The following is a 21,796-nucleotide window of genomic DNA, read 5'->3' on the forward strand; positions in this document are numbered from 1 at the left end:
AGAACAGTTGCCAACGCGAGAAACGTAGAACTAAATATCCTCGAAGTAGTGAAGAAACTTAAAGCACTTAATAAAAGCAAGTCTTCTGGTCCAGACTGTATACCAATTAGGTTACTTTCGCAGTTTGCTGATGCATTAGCTCCATACTTAACAATCATATACAACCGTTCGCTCAACGAAAGATCCGTACCCAAAGACTGGAAAGTTGCACAGGTCACACCAGTATTCAAGAAAGGTAGTAGAAGTAATCCACTAAATTACAGGCCCATATCGTTAACGTCGATATGCAGCAGGATTTTGGAACATATATTGTGTTTGAACATTATGAATTACCTCGAAGAAAACGGTCTATTGACACACAGTCAACTTGGGTTTTGAAAACATCGTTCCTGTGAAAGACAACTAGTTCTTCGTGCACATGAAGTGGTGAGTGCTATTGACAAGGGATTTCAGATCGATTAAGTATTTCTGGATTTCCGAAAGGCTTTTGACACAGTACCACACAAGCGTCTCAGTTATGTGACTGGATTTGTGATTTCCTGTCAGACAGGTCACAGTTCGTAGTAATTGACGGAAAGTCATCGAGTAAAAGAGAAGCGATTTCTGACGTTTCCCAAGGTAGTGTTGTAGGCCCTTTGCTGTTCCTTATCTATATAAACGATTTGGGAGACAATCTGAGCAGCCGTCTTCGGTTGTTTGCTGATGACGCTGTCGTTTATCGACTGATAAAGTCACCAGAAGATCAAAACAAACTGCAAAACGATTTAGAAAAAATATCTGAATGGTGCATAAAGTGATAGGTGACCCTAAATAACGAAAACTGTGAGGTCATCCACATGAGTGCTAAAAGGAACTCATTAAACTTCGGTTACACTATTAATTAGCCAAATCTAAAAGCTGTAAATTTAACTAAATACCTAGGTATTACAATTACGAACAACTTAAATTGGAAGGAACACATAGAAAATGTTGTGGCGAAGGCTAACCAAAGACTGCGTTTTATTGTCAGGACACTTAGAAAATGTAACAGACCTACTAAGGAGACTGCCTACACTACACTTGTCCGTCCTCTTTTAGAATACTGCTGCGCGGTGTGGGATCCTTACCAGTACATCCAAAAAGTTCAAAGATAGGCTGCACGTTTTGTATTATCACGAAATATGTGAGAGTGTCACAGAAACGATACAGGATTTGGGCTGGACATCATTGACAGAAAGGCGTTTTTCGTTGTGACGGAATGTTCTCACGAAATTCCAATCACCAGCTTTCTCCTCCGAATGCGAAAATATTTTGTTGACACCGACCTAAATAGGGAGGAGCGATCACAACGATAAAATAAGAGAAATCAGAGCTCATACGGAAAGGTATGTGTTCATTCTTTCCGCGCGCTGTACGAGATTGGGATAATAGAGAATTGTGAAGGTGGTTCGATGAACCCTATGCCAGGCACTTAAATGTGATTTGCAGAATATCCATCTACATGTAGATGTAGACATATTGTTTGGACCCTAGACGACTGGAAAACCGTAGCCTGTTCAGATCTGTCGCGATTTCAGCTGGTAAGAGGTGATGGTAGGGTTCGAGTGTGGCGCATACCACACGAAGCCATGGACCCAGGTTTTCAACAAGTTGCTCTACAAGGTGGCGTTGGCTCCATAATGGTGTGGATTGTGTTCACATGGAATGGACTAGGTCCTTTAGTCCAGATGAACTAATCATTGACTGGAAATGGTTATGTTCGGCTACCTAGAGACCATTTGCGCCCATTCATGGGCTTATGTTCCCAAAAAACGATGACAACGCGCTATATCATCGGTCCAAAATAGTTCGTGATTGGTTTGAAGAACATTCTGGACAATTCGAGCGAATAATTAGGTAACCCAAACAACCCGTCTTGAATTGCCATCGAACATTTATGGGACGTAATCGAGAGATCAGTTCGCACACAGAATCATGCGCCGGTAACATTTTTTCAATTACGGACGACCGCAGAAGTAGAATGGCACAATATTTGTGTAGGGAACTTCCAAAGACTTGTTGAGTCCATTCCACTTCCAGTTGCTCCACTACGCCGAACAAAAGGAAGTTCGACGCGATATTAGGAACTATTCCATGACTTTTGTCACCTCAGTCTACATCAGGGTGGTAGAAATTGGTACACATGTGAAATGAATCAGCCAGGATACTGACCAACGCTTTTCAAGCAAGCACCTCTAACGTCTTGTAAAGAGACACACATTTACTGCGAATATCCATTCGAACGACAGTACAGGTCATGAAACTTTCTCAGGGCTGGCAAAGTATATACAAGAGGCACAGCAGAGAGTAAGGTAGTGACTGCCATTAAAGAACCATGTCCTTATAAGGCTATGCCAGTAAGGATAACAATAAGTACCAGGTACAAGGGAGGAGGCAGTAGTACACACTGGAGTTCCATTAAATGACCTTTCCGTATGAGTTTGGCGAGAGGGGGGAGGGGAGGCGGAGGGGCCGGAGTGACAGGTCACGCTCTAGAATCACCGTTGGTCAGTAATTGAATTTTTGCAATATTACAAGGATATTTTGAAGGTATTTTGGGCGTATCTGGGATAATGGTTTCATCCACCAAATGAACGACACTGGTTTCCTTTACAGACTTGTGCGCATCATCATACAATCGTACCACAATGATAGAAATTTCAAAACGACCATTCAGAGCAAACAGTCAACTCTACATGGAATACAGGAGGGACTACTTCAAGAAAGGATCCTAGGGCCCTATTGTTTAACCTTATATTAATGGTCTTCCAACTAGCTATACCATAGTTATAACCCGACAACATCCATCTATGTGGATACCATAACCATCCTAGCATGGGACTGGAAACCATCAAACATTAACTGAGGCAGACGAACGGCACTCCAGAGTATCGAACCTTAGTTGGAGAAATCGCATGGATGGGGGTCAAATGAAAATTTTAAAAGTGTAATTAAAAATCTGCATTTCCCACCATTGTTCTGCAAACTGGTAATATTGTTACCAAAGGAGTAAGGAATGCCTTACAAGCGGCAGCACACTACAGCCAAGCGAAAGGCGGCCAGAATACCATTTCAAAATGGCTGCCCCACTTGTGACATACATCAAGGAAGAACAGCGTTTTGTCATAAGTTTTCTGGACAATGAAGATACGAAACTACTGAAGTACATTGGCGAATGAAGATCCAGTACGATGATGCATAATGCTAGTACGAATGTACAGGGTGTACATAAAGTCCGGGAACACTTTCAATTATTTATTACACAAGAGCCAATCATTGTACAGATGTCATATATATGTCATTTTGAGGAGAAACCCTGAAAGTTTATTTTTTTCATGTATACTGCCATAGCATAGTTTGGTAATTTGGCGATAGTCAAAGCTAGTCGCAAACATGGTGAGTTCGGGTACGGAGCGAGCATTCTGTGTGTTGGAATTCGACAAAAACAAGTGTGATACAGCTGCTCAACGGATGTTTAGGACTAAGTACGGTAAGAAGCCATCAACAAGGAAGGCCGTTTACCTCTGGCACAACAAATTCGTTGCGACGGGTTGCTTGTGCCCGGCAAAGAGAAGCGGACGCCCCAGTGTGAGTGAAATGCGTGTGGAGCGCGTACGAGAACACTGTCACCGGATATTCCTGCTTGGACATGTTTCAGCAATGGCCGATGCCTCAAATGCAATAGGACTCTTCGTTCATCTTTCAGCAGGATGGGGCTCCACCCCATTTTCATCGTGAAGTTCGTGGGTACCTGAACACGGAGCTGACGCATCGATGGACCGGCTGTGCTACAGAAGGGGACAGCTGTTTCATGAAATGGCCTTCCCGATCATCAGGTCTCACTCTGTGGGGACACACTAAAGATCTGGTGATGTAGCAGAGCTCCAGGAGAGAATATGGGAAGCGACTGCCACAGGCAACGATGCCATGCTGGGACGGGTATGTCAAGAATTTGATTACCGTATTGACGACTGCCGGGTTGCTCATGGTTCGCATATCAAATGTTTGTAAAAAAAAAAAAAAAGAAAAAAAAACTTTCAGGGTTTTCCTTTACAATGCAATATTTATCACATCTGTAAAATAAATAACTGAAAGTTTTCCCAGACTTTATGTACACTCTATACTTGTGGGTCAGGCATACCGGGTTGTGACATCACTGTCTGCTGCAGAAGTAGAAGCCATTATGACGGAAAAGTCGCTGCCTGATGGTGGATGAAATAGCAGCAAATCTGAAATTAGTCGTGGCTCTGTACATCACATCGTTCGTGAAGCATTTAAGTTTCGCAAAGTGTCTGCAATACGGGTGCCACTACAGCTCACTGCAGAGCTGACAGAGCAAAACACTGACGTCTGTGAAGCAGAAAATGGCTTCTTCGTGAGGTTTGTTACAGAAAACGAAACCTGGATAAACTGCCACCAACCAAAAACAATAAGATCAAGCAAGCAAGGAATGGCGCCATTCCTCATCACCAAAATTCATCTGCAGGGAAGGTTATGCTGACCTTTAGATATAAACACGGCACTGTTTTAGAACACTACCGGACTAGGGGAAACGGCATCACCAGTGCGTCATATTTCAGTATGTTAAAAGCCTTCAGCATGCAATAAGATCGAAGCAACGTGGACGCCTGACTATAAGTTTCATTTTTCAACATAACAATGCTCGATCTCATACGCCCGTGCAACTCTTACAACCATAAATGACCTGCACTTTCATACTCTGCCACATGCACTATACTTATAAGACCTCACACCGATTGCTTGTTTGGATCACTCAAAGAGCACATAGGAGGAAAGAAATTTAGTGCCGATGAAGATGTGCAACAGAAAACAATTTTTTTTTTTCAGAGGAATCCGTGCACTTCCTAATCATTGGAGGACGTATGATGAACACTTGTTTGTTTGCGTGGTCATGACACATTTCTGTTTCACTTTTTTTCGTTAAAAAAATTTAAGGTTTTCGTTTGACTCTGCCTCGTACTTTTTCGCGAAGGTCGAACAGTTCGGACATTGGTTGGATCAGCAGCTCACATGAGGGGGGGAGGGGGCACAAATAATACGCTGTAAAGACAGGGTACACGAGGCTCAGACAACTCTATCCAATGCTCAACAGAAAAATCACACTGAGTAGATATTTGTGTAGAGTGTATCCATGTTGGGAAGTGAACGTGGACGACAACCAGTTTAGACAAGAAGGAATTAGAAGATTTTGAAATGTGGTGCTACAGAAAAATGCTGAAGATTATATGGGTACATTGCAAAACTAATGAAGAGGTACTGAACAGAACTGCGGAGATGAGAAATTTGTGGCACAACTTGACTGAAATAAGGGATTGGTTGACAGAACGCAGGTTGAATTATTTATTCTAATATGAAGAGGCTTACACAGGATAGAGTTACAAGGAGAGCTCCATCAGGCTGAAGATAGCTACATAAACAACAACCACCCAGATATGCTCCATCCCGTTCATATCAAGAAAATTTGGTAGCCAACACACCAATCTGACTTCACTACCATGCTCCTCTAAGCTCCATAGCGCTATTTTGGCCATATGACATGGACTGTTATCCTACTGGCTTTAACGTAACTACGTCACATCTACATGTACTTAGTGTGTTGTGACTAATCTGTTATAATTTTGTTAACGATTATTTCGATATGAAGATGAGGAAAAAGATGTTGGCCGGCCGCGGTGGTCTCGCGGTTCTAGGCGCGCAGTCCGGAACCGTGCGACTGCTACGGTCGCAGGTTCGAATCCTGCCTCGGGCATGGACGTGCGTGATGTCCTTAGGTTAGTTAGGTTTAAGTAGTTCTAAGTTCTAGGGGACTAATGACCACAGCAGTTGAGTCCCATAGTGCTCAGAGCCATTTGAACCATTTGAAAAAGATGTTGCAGAATGCTTGTAAACGTACGTCGTGATTAGCAATTCAACATTTCCTTCATTATTATTTATTTAAGCGTTTAAATCAAACATTTCTGTAAAGCCTGAGGTCTTCCTGAGCGAATAACAGTTCAATATGTGGAACTGAGTGATAGTAGCGAAATAGGAATGCCCTTATTCCGAAAAGCTGGCAAGTTTTTCCCTTGCGTGTTTTCGCTTCTGGAACGCCTTTTCTGCAAGAAATGTGCACAGTATCCAGATAAAAAGAACAGCATCACTATAAATGGTGACAGGTGGCATTGTCGTGCTTTGTTGCTGGAACACCTTTTCTATTGAACTAGGAGGATGACAGCTGGAAGTGCGTGAAGTACCCAGCGCGCATTTGTTCAGTGTAATCACGCAATGGTGCGCTCTTCAGGTTTTGAATGTTTTGCGATAACACTGGTGAAGTCTATGGTGGAAGGCGATAATTAATTATGTCGCGTCAGTAACTCAACTCTGGTAAATTGTAGCCTTGGATACAACACATCTTCTGGCAAAAATGTGATGTTGCAAAAAATACGCAATGGTACATCAAACATGGTTTTCTGAGGTAGACGTAATGGTGTATATGGTCTGTTTAACTACTGAAAAACGTGAAGGACCTATGGCAACAATTCTGTGCCAATTTCTCAACTGTTCTGCTTCAGACAAGGCGAGCTACTGCTACTTTATTTCGTAATTGGCTTTGTAAAAGACTACTGATAAAATTAGCTGAGGTGACAGTGGATCAATAAAGAAACAGTTTAACTTCAAAATGTCAACTTTTGGCTTCAGATACCTTTCATTTACTTTGCTTAAATCCTACCTTAAAGTCAATTATTAAGTGGAAAGGTAACTGCATTATGTTTATGTGGTTCAATTACACAAGAATGAGGAAACACACAACTGTGGTGGATTGCATTGTTGCATTACTTGATTAAATTCCTCTGCTTCTTTTATTAAGACTAGTCCAAATTTAATTGAAAAGAATGATTAACTTCATTTTTATTTGAGAAGTTGTATAAAGATTTTAACAGTATAACACTAGTGTCTGTCACTGCTGTACCATAACCTTAAAGCAGGTTGTGAAATAAAACAATATTATTAAAGCAATTATGGTATAACGCAACACAGCAGTGTTACCCTCTGGGAGGAATTTTGTTGTGTCGACAGTGTTGTACCTAACGGAGTTGGCTTATCGGAAATGAAAGTCAGAATTACGGAAATATTTGAACAGTAACAAACAAAATTTTGCCGCTCTGTTCTGTTTAACGGGCAAAGAAAACGGTCGCCAGCCTAACTAGGCAAGAGAATGATTAACATTCTCTTTCAAGAAAATAGTTATTAGTAACTTTAATGGATAAACACAACCTATACTTTGTCACACGCGAGTGCAGTGAACTCTTGACACATACATATGTTTTAAGATTGAAGCTAACAACTGGAGAAGCACAAACTATTTGCAAATTTATAACAGATACCGAAACACACTATTACTTTAAGGGATTACACAAACTGGACGGTCTTTATAACGTTATTATTACCATTCACTGCAGAATCATTAATTGGATATTGGTTAAGTCTCTCTCAGTTAAATACTTTCCTATTTAAAATGAAAGTTAATTGGAATCCAATAACAGGTTGCTTCTCACTATCATTTCAATAAAGAAATTATGGTTTTCATAATTAATGGTCTTTCCGTTACTTGTTACCGAGCATTAACACAATAGACAGACTGTGGATCTTGGTATACTATTCATTTGCACTTCTAATACACAAGAGAGACAAACACTTAGCAAACATGAGTATATAACGTTTCATACTGCAGTTTTCCACTCTGACCACATTGAGAGACAATATTAACATATATGTAAGATACTGACTCACCTTCTGTGATTTACAATAGGCAGTAATGAGATCATTTACGAGGCAAAACTTTATAAGCCTCAGTTTTACGAACTCTTAATTTGAAGTTGGCAACAATACATTAATAAGCAGTTTTATTAGGAAAATTACTTTCATTAACTTTCTTTTTTTTATTATGTTCAAGAGGCATTAATTAGCAAAAACACTGGTCTTTAATGTTCTTTCAGTAGGGACACTCGGAAATCACTTTAGTTCAAACGGAGAGGAACCTGAGAGGTGTTATGATCAGGAGAAAAATCAAGGTAGGTACATAAATGCAGTTACAAATTACCTTATATTTGAGCACACTAACACATCCATTAAGCTGATCCTTCACTGTACATTGCTATAGTGCTCCACTACAGTGATTGCGCAATGTGGTGGCGATTGCATGTCGGTACGTGGAATTACAGGTAGAATTGCTGGACTCAGTCATTCCTTGGTGGCGATGATAGATACAAATTCCAGAATAGTTCCAGCTATTTATCCATCCATCCAAGGCATTGGACAGTAGCAGAAAAAAACCTCTCTCGGAACCAGCACAGTATGCAACATTTACATGGCAGTGCACAATTTGGTAGCTCGTCCCCGACTGGTGGCTCGCCCCCGACTGGCTCTTGTTCCACCTTTTCTACCTATGCCAACCACAATTTGCGCGCGTTGCACAGTTCCGTTCCTGAGGGAAACCACTACTCCTTTTACATACAAACTAACTAAGAACCCTACGTGAGGATCAGCAGTTTACATAACAGTAACCAAATACATTAAATAAAACAGAACATTTGCACATATTGACATTTCTACCAAAAATTATTCACACAAAAATTACAATCATATACAGTAAGATTTGTTCCCTCCAAATGGGACAAAGAATTTAAATGACAGCTGCACTACATTGCATAGAATCATATTATGACATCAAAGTTTGTACAGAGAAAGGAGTATACAATTATGTGTTATCTATTCAATCAAACACATTTACAGAAGCTTAACGATGTAATATTAAATGAAACAAAAGCAAAACAATTCAGTACAGCATTAGAGCTATGGTGTTACAACAGTAAGTTATTGACGTTCTTGTAAGTTTCATTGTGATACAGAAAGCTAAAACTTACATTTATTAAAAGATAAACTCACTGATTTATTGAAAGGTAAACTGATTGATTCTTTAAAAAGTTTAATGAACAGATATTTTCAAAATTCTTGCCGTGAGGACTGGCGACAGGAAATGAAAAGTAGAAGTATTAATTTGCAGAACGAAATTTCTCAAGGTGAGTTAATATTGGTTCCAGACGGATACAAGCACTATGCTTTAAAGTGAAACATTAAGTATCAGCAAGGTCATTAAAGGGAAGGATAGGAAGTGAGGTGTTTAACCTTATTCCCCGACACAACGACTCCAAGTTTTCCACTTAACGCTACGGGAAAAGTACAATGCCCAAAAGCTCCTCTTAACAGGTTTACATGGGATTTATATTGGGTTGGCACATAAGTTTGTAGAGTTGCTCTATAAGTTCAGTAAATACAACAGAAACACGTAACAGAGACTTTATTGTCCAATAGCATGTTCACCTTCACTATTTACAGCAATGTGCCAACACCGGGGTAAATTTTAAATTCTGTGGTTACTGAAACCAAGTGGCTGTGAGGTGAAGAGGTCGTCGAGCTTCGTTTGGCGACCATTTTCATCCAGAAAGTAAGTTCCTTGAAGGGAGAGGGCGGAAAATGTGAAAGCCTGAAGGCGTAATATCAGGTGAATAAGGTGGGTGCAGAATGACTTCCCAATCCAACTTCATCTCGTGAATAGCGTTTTCATCAGTTCAGCAGAATGAGGAGTAGCAACAATTCACTCAGACTGCTTGGTCGTTGTTCTGCAACTGCGTCCTCAAAACTTCTCAGTTGTTGACTATAAACGCCAGTAGTGACGGTTACACCTCGGGGAAGCAATTCGTATTACGCATCAAATGGTTCAAATGGCTCTGAGCACTATGAGACTTAACATCTATGGTCATCAGTCCCCTAGAACTTAGAACTTAGAACCTAACTAACCTAAGGACATCACACAACACCCAGCCATCACGAGGCAGAGAAAATCCCTGACCCCGCCGGGAATCGAACCCGGGAACCCGGGTGTGGGAAGCGAGAACGCTACGCACGACCACGAGATGCGGAGAGCAGCTGCTTCGCTAGGGCTGTCATTGCTTTCCTTTCCTTTTGCTAGCATAAGACACCATTTCCCGTCACCAGTAACGATACAGGAAACGAACTGCCGGTGTTGTTCACGAGTCAATTGATGACGAGCAAGGAGAGATGCGCATATGGCCACCAGCTGACTTTTGTGATTTTGCGACTCGAGCACATGGTACCATGCATCCGATTTTTTAACCTTCCTCATTACATGCGAATGTCGCACGATAGTGGAATGATAGCAGTTCATCACATTTGCCAGTTTTCGAGTCCACTGAAGTGGATCGTTGTGCATTAATGCGTTGAAACGATCTTCGTCAAACACTGAAAGTAATCCTAACCGTGGAGAGCAGCTAATCTCAAAATAACCCTGCATAAAACGAGAAAACTATTTTCTTCCCTACCCCCTCCAATGGCATTATCCCCATACACAGGGCAAATTTATCTGCCTGCCTGCGGTGCCGTCACACCTTTACTGAACTCAAAAACAGAAGAATCTGCTTGAAACGTTTCAGTTTCTCCACTTGGCACTCTTCTACGGTCCACAGCACCACTCACTATCTGCGAATGACCGAATAACGTTATGTAAACTCAAATAGCAACAATGAACTACAATTAAAAATTGTTAATCGATAAATAAACTCATTGAAACCAGACTACTAACTTGCAAATCAGAAACGCTACGAATTTACGCACCAGCGTAATATTTGTGAGGGAGTATTCTTCAAGTGGAAATTTATTGTTCTTTGTGAGCACATGTCCAGACGCTACGTAGCGATTCAAGGGTGTGGTAAGGTCAAACATTGTTGCAGCCGCGAGTGATAGTGTACTGGGAGTATCACCTCAATTTTGATATCAACCTGATTTGCAAGTTAATTAAATTGATCAATTAATTACCCTCACCGGCGCCCACCCCTGCCACCAGATGATGTCAGCCTGGACACGGAACTCCGCATCCTCCCCACCCCTGCCCCTCCTCTTCCCCCACCTACCCTATTGGCGATGATTCGAATTTTGGCGAAAATTACGAATTCTGGCGCGAATTTCTTTGTCCCTGGGGCTATGCTGCCGTCCCATACCACCCCCACCCGGGCATTAAAAATCGCGATGGCCTTTCTGGGACTCGAACACTGGTCCTGCTGGATGCAAAGCGCATATGCAACCCCCAACACCCGGAAACTGCCCAGATGCAGGAAAGGACGGTTAGGTTAGTTTACTTTATTTATTTTGCATGGGAAACTGGAGTAAAGATCGGGCCTAATTACGTAATTAGTCATAAAGATCGGGCCTAATTACGCAACTATATGCGTAGTGCTACACAAGAACTGCCCAAAATCACAACACAGCTCAAAAATTGACGACGCCACACGACTGCTGTTATCCTTCTAGGAAAAAAATCTAGAACACAAAATAGCAGAATTTCGATGATGATGTGCCATCATCGTGAATCTTTAAGAGTATAAGAAGAATTGTAGCAGGCGCAACAGGATGCCTTGGGTTGTTGCCATTGCTGGAGAATCTAGAACACAAAATAGCAGAATTGGGATGATGATGTGCCATCATCGTGAATCTTTAAGAGTATAAGAAGAATTGTAGCAGGCGCAGCAGGATGCCTTGGTTTGTTGCCATTGCTGGAGAATCTATACAATATTGTTACCAAATATCGGTACTATAACTTGCATCGAAGATGCTATACTCTTTAACAGGATGAATTTAAATGTGCTTACATCCCCTATAGAATCGTTTTGCATAGAGCGTTTCGCTCTTTGCGGGTCTGTAGTACTGTCCGAAGTAACGTATAAGCAGTTGAAATCGAGACTGCGCCATTGGCAATACACATGTATAGTTGTGCGTGTGTAGAGCTATCAGCGGTGGACGGTTGTGGTTTTAATGCATAACTTGCTAATTGTTTGCCTATAAGTTACGTTGCTTGGAATATGCACTCTGTAGGTATGTGGAAGGGAAACTCTCTCGCGTTCCAGGATGCTACGTGCTGTCGACACACTGTCAACTAACATATAACTTATTATTAAGATAAAAAAATGCCCGAAATCTACAGTTTGTCCAGACAAGGCCGTGGGGGCGTATCGGTGGTGTAAACACAAGTAGCCAACCTCATCTGGCAAGCAATAAGAGCATATACTTATGGGGAAAAAATATCAGAGCAGCAGCAGCAGAAATCAAGCCAGTACACATGTCAACTCCCTGTTGCAAATCCTTACATGGTACAGTGGAAGTCAGCTGAAGGTGTAGAACTATGCCAGACTTTGAGTTTCCATCAAGCGCACCGCTAGATGAGTCGCCGACAAGATCTTTGATGTGCCTTAACAATACACGGATTTGTGTGCGGACTACGAGTTTCCAATCTGCACCACTCGTTAGTCTCATATAGGTAGGAGACGAGTATTACTATACTTTTCAAGATATTTCTTATCCATGTAGATCACCGGGGAGAGGGAAGTTCATAGGATTTTCTAGTAGGCAGGTATATAGGACACGCAAATATCCTCCTATAAAATCAATAAGGCATGGATATGCTGGCAATATGACCGTATACATACGGAAAAATATTAAAAAAAATATGAAAAAATCACATAAAATCGGAAAAATCGATGAAAACCTGGTATTGATGGGAAATACGTAAAATTAAGGGCAATACGGCGAAATATGTAAATCGCGAAAAAAACTCGCAAAATTACGTAAATTGACTGAGTATACTTAAAAGCAGAGAAAAAGTACCATGAAATGCGGAGAACTGACGTGGATTTGGGGTACCTAGGCACTTAAGACCGAGAAAAGGTTAAAAATTATGCTCAGGCTGCATTCAGTTTGAATCCTCCGCCTCGCCCTGTAAACTACGTGGGTTTTCGTGACACTTACTCCAACAAAGGCAACATAAGCATTACCTAGAGGCGCTATATTAAAGCATGCAAAACATATGTATCCCAATCCATAACTGTGTTCTCACACATGCAGTCGAATATAGATATTACCGAATTACAGACGGTTTTCAAAAACAGTGTTATTCCTTAACTATTAAAGAGAAGAATCAATGCGTTTATCAGAATTAAACCATTCCTTAGGGTGTTCTGTAGGAGAGTGGATCTATGTCACATGTATCACCTTAAATAGTGTGAGAAATGTGGCGCTAGAACAAAATTGCTGTGCTATCCAGCACATGAGCAGGACTTCTTTGCGCAGGAGGAATGCAACCAGAGCTATGGTGATGCTACTGTAAGCAGCAATAAGACTGTTACATTTCCTTTGGCTATTGATCGTGCTGCTTCTTCATGTGCATTTTCGTGCAAAAATGTGTGGGTGGTACCTCAACGTATCAGCTATCGAAAATATTCATGTCACTTTTCCTTCGCTTTGTTTCCTAGTGGAACATAACGGCACCCATCAAAACCGATACTGCTACTGAATAGAAGCCTAACTGACGCGGGAAATGTTATTGAGGGTATGTACATTTCCGACTTAAAAATATGAATAAAATCCATTAAATTCCTAAGAGACAGTACAGCACTCTCTGGACTTCTTTTTAGTTCGTTTAGAAGCAGCTGGAGCGGTGGATATACACTGAAGATGCCATCCTAGGACACCAGAATAGTGTAGAAGGAACTAGTTCTATCAATTTAAAGTAGGTCAACGTAACGATTTGGGTAGGGAACTTGCATGCCGTTTGTATGTCTGATGTTGGACAAATAAATCTTGAATTTAAGTATTAAGAGCGTTGCAGTGCGCACGATTAATACTTAAGAATGCGTATGGCATCAACAATATAGCATTTGTAGGTGCAGAACTTTGTAACCATAGAAGTGTGTGTTTACGCTCTACGATCATTTCTCTCAGACTGGTACCTTCCTGGTACTGACTCCAGATAGTGGAATAATGCTTCAGAAATGATAACACGGTTGATTTACGTGAAACGTTTCAAACTCCATCCGTCTGGAGTTCCATCATTTATAAACCACGAGAATTTCTTCTTAACCTTTGTAGTGTTTCGGGATATTTGTAAACACCCAACACCCCACTGGAAAGCCATCGACAAGAGATGCTCTTGAGTAAATTGATTAAGGATAAATGTAGTGGAAAAGGAAAACCGTGTGTTTTTCATTCTTGTATGCAGTGAATGTGGAGCAGTGGTGGAGCCGGCGAGAAGGGGACCAGTAAAAATTGTATTACCAACACTGGTCGTCCGGGAGTCATTTGTGCCATGGCGCACCAAGTGCCTGAAACCGAGAGCCATGGAGTAAATGGCGCACCAACAAGGGCGCAATAAACAATTGATGAGCGGTAGTGATTTACCTGTTTCTTTTTTTTATCTCTGAGATGCTACAGTACGCATGTACGGACGTTTTGAATATACTCAAGAGAGTGGTATTACCATAGCAATTGTTAGTTGTGTTGTTAAAAGTAATAGTGGAAATGTTGACCAAAATACACCCCCGTTTGTGGGTGAGTGCGGCTATTTATTTAGTAGCGCAGTAGAAACAATATGCTCTGAGAAGAGAGGATAAAGGTAATATTACTTTCATCTGGTGATGTATTGGGATAGGCAAAATATTGCCCTGTTATATTGGCCAGGGAGGCAACTTCCGGCTACTGCTGGTATAACACCCACCACAAATTTTAAAAAATAAACAACAGCAGGAAAAGAAGGAAAAATACACCCCATATGGCGACCCTGGTAAACGCGAAAGGAGAATACGCCAGCAAGTAAGAGCAAAAAATTGATCTGAGTCAGAATTACGACTCCAATGAATAAAAGATAAAGAAGTTGCACCTGGCAACCAGCGATTAACAACAGTGCTTTATAACGCACGTAACAAGAAGTCAAAAATAATTAAGAGCTTTTTTTAACGAATTGTGTAAGAAAGAATCGTAAACACATAATGAATGGTAAATATAATTTACTGTCGGAATCTGAAACAGAAAGAAAGAAGAATACAGTGGCAGCAGAAAGTGCACCCGTATTACAAGTAATGAGTGCACGGAATTAGTTCAGAAACTAACCAAATTGTTTCGACTGGATAACGCATACGGCGGACGTCGATCCGGCGGGAGTTACCAACGCAGAGCGACGAGCATTTGCGCGAGTAGGGGGAGATGTGCTGACCAGTCAGCGGCAGCGCGCAGCACGAGAGCAGGCTTCGACTTCGGCTGTTCTACAACCAGCACATTGTTCACAGTTCCGCGGAAGGGTGAGCCGTGAACATTTAAAAAGTAGGAACACTTCTGTGAGTATAGGGTTTAATATTAATATTGTCGATTGGTAATAAATAGTATATGCTGATCACAAGAAAGATGTAAATGCAAAATGAAGAGTTAAGATAGATACCAGAAGGTATAGTTAAAGAACAAGCAGAGAAGGATAAGGAAGGATGGAAAGCGGAACAAGTAGAACTAATTAGGTCCATTAAGGAACAAATTACTGAATCAACAGATGACATACTTAGCCATAAAATACAAGAGGTTAAAGCTAACTTAGAATCTAACTTTAACGCACAAATTAATGAACAAAACACTAAAATAATGGAAATAAATTCTAGAGTAAATGAATTACGAGAATCGGTGCCAGTAGAGGTACAACAAGTAGCTAAACAAGTGTTAACAGATGATTTACAAGAAAGTGTAAACAGAATGACAACCCGACAGTGGAAGCGCTATGTAGATAATGTAAATTCCCGATTCCAAGCGGTACGAGCTAGTATTTCAGACGCAAATAAGCGTGGCACGTACATACAAAAAAAGCTTTAATAGGGACACCTGATGCTATAAACAATTTGGAAAAATGTTTACACTTATTCGTAGAACAAGAAGTAAAAGACAAAACAGAAATAAATAATGACAGTCACTTCTGGGGAAGCTACAATTAATAATAAACAAGAACTTGACAGAATATGGAAAGTAACAGACGATAAAAAAGAAATTAGAAAATAGTAAACCTGAAACTATGACAGGAGTAGCTAAAGATGTAATACAGGATTTATGTATAGGAAATAGTAAACCCAGGATATTTTTACGAGTGTTTGCCACATCTTTACCCAAAAGGTGGGATGACTTAAAGAAAATAGATTTCAGATTTGGATATTTAATGGGAGACGCGTCGGAATGGGGAAATGCTCATGCAGAATTTGTGTCTTGGAAAGATTTTGAGGAAAGCTTTAGGAGGAAGTACTGATCTTCAAGTACTCAGGAAAAATTAATCTTAAAGTTAGATGAAATGCACTTAGTGAAAGTACTCATTAGACGTTTACCATACCACGCTCGAGAAGGAATATTGTATAGAGGGTGGAAAACAGTGAACAAGTTATTAATGTTTATTGAAGGTTTATCACAATGAATACTGAAAGAAATGAAAATTATTCAGTGAATGAGCGAAATATGGGGAATAGGAATAACAAATCCTTTTCTAATTCCTTACCGCGGACGAAGGAATGCAATTATTGTAGACTAAGAAGTAATGAAACTGTTCACAGCAGGGGTAACGGTCTAAATCACAATAACCCGAGAGGATAAGAAATCAGACTGATAACATAAAAGAAGTTTTGCTATTTGGAAAGCAAAATACCTGACGATGGTCGAAATAGAGAGGATATAAAATGTACACTAGCAATGGCAAGGAAAGTGTTTCTGAAGAAGAGAAATTTGTTGACATCGAGTATAGATTCAAGTGTCAAGAAGTCGTTTATGAAAGTATTTGTATGGAGTGTAGCAATGTATGGAAGTGAAACATGGACGATAAATAGTTTGGACAAGAAGAGAATAGAAGCTTTCCAAATGTGGTACTACAGAAGAATGCTGAAGATTAGATAGGTAGATCACATAACTAATGAGGCAGTATTGAATAAGATTGGGGAGAAGTTTGTGGCACAACTTGACTAGAAGAAGGGATCGGTTGGTAGAACATGTGCTGAGGCATCAAGGGATCACCAATTTAGTATTGGAGGGCAGCGTGGAGGGTAAAAATCATAGAGGGAGACCAAGATATGAATACACTAAACAGATTCAGAAGGATGTAGGTTGCAGTAGGTACTGGGAGATGAAGAAGCTTGCACAGGACAGAGTAGCATGGAGAGCTGCATCAAACCAGTCTCAGGAATGAAGACCACAACAACAACAACAACACAAACTCGCAGGTGTTTGCACCTCAAAACCAACAAATAAATATGCAAGGAAATAATGACACTGAAGCAAATCAGCATATTATTGAAGTAAGTTCCAACCAGTATCGGGTCATAGTGACGGAAAACGAGAACAATCCTGGGACAAGGGCCAGTCTCCATGATGTCACAAAACAATACTCGGTCCATATATAAATGAAATAATCTCTTACAATAAAATATCACCTATTAACGATTGGTTATTAGCGGAAGAGCAAATTTTAGAAAAAGCGCAACGCAAACCAATTGTAATCGGAAAATAGGAAATAAAGGACTGGAAATTTACATTGATTCAGGAAGCGAAGTATCAATAATTTCGGAGAAATGGCTATTAAGTGGAAGAATAAAGGAATTTCCTAAGTTACTTGTTACGAGAGTACATATTGTAGATATTGCAGTTGCTAAGAGCAATGTTGTGAAACAGGAAACAAGGATGCTTTTGGAATAGATCAACTGGTGTTTGAAGAAACCAAGTTAATGGTCCCTAAAATAAATACGCAAATATTACTAGGAGCAGATTGGTTAATGAAATATGCAGTGATAATGGACTTTCAGAGTGGTTCTTTTAAGTGCAATCTAGAAAACTATAATAAAGAGATCTTGTTCAAGACAGATAGCTGTCAAGGACTAAATGGGAGTAATAATTTACGGTTAATAGTGAATATGAGTTCTACAGATAAGAAGTATGTAAGTAATCTACAACAAACTGCAAATAAAACTGATTTGTATGCTAAGGCTTACGAATCGGAACTGTTAGTTCTTACTCAAAAGGAAGAGCTATGGAATATTACGCAGATATTAAGATGTATTTGCAGACAGACCAGGGAACATACGAGATTATGTGTGTAGTTTTAAGATAAAAAACAAGCAACCTTTTTTCTGTAGGACTTACCCTGTATCTATCAGCATAAAACAGGAAGTACGGGAAGAAACAGATGAAACGTTAGATAATAATGTTACAAAAGGAAGTACAAGCGTATACAAGAATCCACTGTTAGTTGTCAGAGGTGCGCGCCTAGAACTAGATGAAGAACCTTGAATCGTCACACTGAACCGGAGAGAGATAGTTCCATATGCATAGACGAACTACTTCCAAAAGCAAATTATTTTAGTTCAGTGTTTCATGATATTTGTAAACATCCCAACACACCACTGGAAAGCCGTCGAAAAAAGATACTCGTGAGTAAACTGAATAAGGATAAATGTAGTGGGAAAGGGAAACTGTGTGTTTTCCTTTCTTGTATGCAGTGAATGTGGAGCTGTGGTGGAGCCTGCGAGAGAAGGGCACCAGTAAAAATGCTATTACAAACACTGGTCGTCCGGGAGTCATTTGTGCCATGGAGCAATAAGTGCCTGAAACCGAGAGCCATGGAGTAAATGAGGCATCAACAAGGGTGTAATGAACAGTTGAAGAGCGGTAGTGGTTTACCTGTTTTCTCTCTCTCTCTCTCTCTCTCTCTAAGATCCTACAGTAAGGACGTTTTGAATGTACTCAAGAGAGTGGTATTACCGTAGCAATTGTTAGTTATGTTGTTAAAAGTAATAGTGAAAATGTTGGGCAAAATATACTCCTGTTTGTGAGAAGTGTGACTATTTATTAAGTAGCGCAGTAGAGAGATCGACAGAGGGGTGGCACCGAAGGATAAGGACCACCAAAAACTACTCTGAGAAGATAGGATAAAGGTAATATTCCTTTCATCTGGCGATGTATTGGGAACTGCAAAATATTCCCATATTATATCGGCCAGGGACACAACTTCCCGCTAGGGCTGGTATAAGACCCACCACAAATCTTAGAAAATAAACAACAGCATAAAAGAAGGAAAAATACAAAAAAAATGGTTCAAATGGCTCTGAGCACTATGGGACTTAGCATCTATGGTCATCAGTCCTCTAGAACTTAGAACTACTTAAACCTAACTAACCTAGGGACACCACACAACACCCAGCCATCACAAGGCAGAGAAAATCACTGACACCGCCGGAAATCGGTGGGGAACTCCGTCGTCGGATCTATCCGAAACAATTGAACTCTGTTGTCGGATCTGACAGTGCTAGAGAGCAGGCGGTGAGGCTTCGACACCTGCGTTTTGTGATGAGGTCAGGCCGAACGCCTTAGAGACATTCTCCAGGTAGTGCAGCAAGGTGGAAGTTCCCGGGGCATTCGTCTCCATGGACGATTATTCGCGCCCACATCGTGCACATATTGTGGACGACTCTTCAGGATAACGACATCGCTCGACTAGGGTGGCCAGCATGTTCTCCAGACATGAACCCTATCGAACATTCCTGGGATAGACTGAAAATGGCTGTTTATGGATGGCGTGAGGCACTAACCACTCTGAGGGATCTACGCCGAATCGCAGTTGAGGAGAGGGACAATCTGGACCAACGGTGCCTTGATGAACTTGTGGATAGTATTCCACGACAAATACAGGCAGTTATCAATGCAAGAGGACGTGCTACTGGGTATTAGAGGTACCAATGTGTACCACCACCTCTGAACGTCTCGCTGTATGGTGGTATAACATGCTATGTGTGGTTTCCGTGAGCAATATAAAGGACAGAAGTGATGTTTATGTTGATCTTTATTCTAATTTTCTGTGTAGGTTCCGGAACTCTCGGAACCGAGGTGATGCCAAACGTGAGTGTATAAAATGAAATATGAGGTTTTACGATATCAAAAAGCACGTATCTGTTCGATATTATACCAAGAACAAATTAAGCTGGTCATGTGTCTATCAGTGTATGTTTGTAGGTAAATTATTTATATAATGAATCCAAAATACATTATGTTGCGTACAAATGAAAACCGGTTACTGATATCTTAGAACCGCTGAACAAAACACTCAGATGTACCTCCATCTGTATGTTAAAACAGACTCCCAAAATGAGTTGCACGACACACGTACCCGAGAGGCACATTGCTGCCTAAACGACCTTACCCGATCGGCGTCCACCGGCAAAAGACCACGAAAACAACCCTGCGACTCAGCTCAGCCATTCACGTGACCAACCATATTTGGTCGCAGACAACCACTTATGTTTAACATTTAAATTATTTATCACAAATATTCAAATGTTCATTCATAATTGTTACGAAGCGCACTTTCTGTTTTTTAGATCCTTACGTCATCGGACTCCACACACATTAGTCAGAAGTCTTACTATATTTATTCTCGCCGTTTCCAGACTGTATTATTCAACGTTTTAAATAGTAATTTCCAACTTTTCATTCGATAAATATACTGTCAAGTTATACATGGACGAAAGAAAATCTCAACACCATCAAATAATTACTATAGAGTAATGAAATTTCGGTAATACATTTGTCTAGGTAACATGTTACATGGATTAAAATTACAAGATCACAGGTTAATGTAAGCGCAAGATAAGACATGAAAATGTGAAATGCTTAATAAACGGTGTAACTGTCAGATTGTTGAATGCAAGCAAACATCTGTTGTATAGGTCCCGGATCTCAGTTTGTGGTTTGGAGTTCCTTGCCTGTTGCATTCGGTCGGTCAATACAGGAACGTTTAAAGCTGTTTATGGATGATACTGGAGTTGTCGTCGGATGATGTCTCATGAGTGCTCGACTGGAGATCTGGTGATCGAACAGGCGAAGGCAACATGTTGACACTCTGTAGAGCACGCTGGTTTACAACAGCGGTATGTGAGCGAGCGTTATCCTGTTGGAAAACATCTCTCCGGCAGCACAATGAGTCGAATCACCAGACTTATGTACAAATTTGCAGTCACTGTGCGTGGGATAACCTAGACAGTGCTCCTGTTGTCACACGAAATTACACCCCAGATTACAACTCCAGTGGCTCTAGCACGCAGGTAAGTTGCTGCAGGCCCTCACTGACGTCCTCCTATCCAACACACAGCCGTTGTTGGCACCGAGGCAGAACAAGCTTTCATCATAAACACAACAGACCTCCACCATGTCCTCCAATGAACTCTCACTTGACACTATGAAGTCGCAAATGGCAGTGATTGTCAGTGGAACGCACGATACAAAGTGTTTTGCTGGAGGCTGTCCTTGGAGTAAGCGATTTGTAACAGTTGGTTGTGTCACTGTGGTGACAACTGTTGCTCATATTGCTACTGCAGATACAGCTCGAGACGTCAGAGCCATACACCGAACACGATGTTATTCCCACTCGCTAGTGCCACATGGCCATCCAGAGCTCGGTTTTCTTGCGACCGTACATTCCCACCGGTGTTAGCAATCGTGTACATTGGCTACGTTCCTGCCAAGTTTTTGTACGACATCGATAATGGCGTCTTTGTCACCTTAAAGGAATTTTTGACTAACATTAACCCCTCACGTCCATTCTGAAAGGCAACTGGCGCTCACGACCGTTACGGCACGTATTTAAAGCAAAGGTGATTTTCTTCTTCATTACGGCACTATTAGCGCCAGCCTTACGCGAATGGTGAGAAATCTTAATAGACATTATCATTTAGATGCAGAAACATGGCTATCAACTTTCGTTTATGTCGCACAACTCGTACTTGATGTTCCGATTTCTTTCCGTCAGGGCATACGGATTAATGCAAAACCTGAATTGTTGCTTTGTGCATGACATGTCCCGGAATTTATTTTG

The 21,796-nt window shown here is 40.8% G+C and overlaps 1 protein-coding gene across 2 annotated transcripts in view; it reads right to left on the bottom strand.

Moving 5' to 3' along the window:
- LOC126354376 (peptidyl-prolyl cis-trans isomerase A-like) overlaps positions 1-21,796 on the bottom strand; it is a 102,631-nt gene that overhangs the window by 60,923 nt on the left and 19,912 nt on the right. The gene's annotated exons all lie outside the window — the stretch shown is intronic.

Source organism: Schistocerca gregaria, chromosome 3, assembly GCF_023897955.1.
Source record: "Schistocerca gregaria isolate iqSchGreg1 chromosome 3, iqSchGreg1.2, whole genome shotgun sequence".
NCBI classification, from domain to species: Eukaryota; Metazoa; Arthropoda; class Insecta; order Orthoptera; family Acrididae; genus Schistocerca; species Schistocerca gregaria.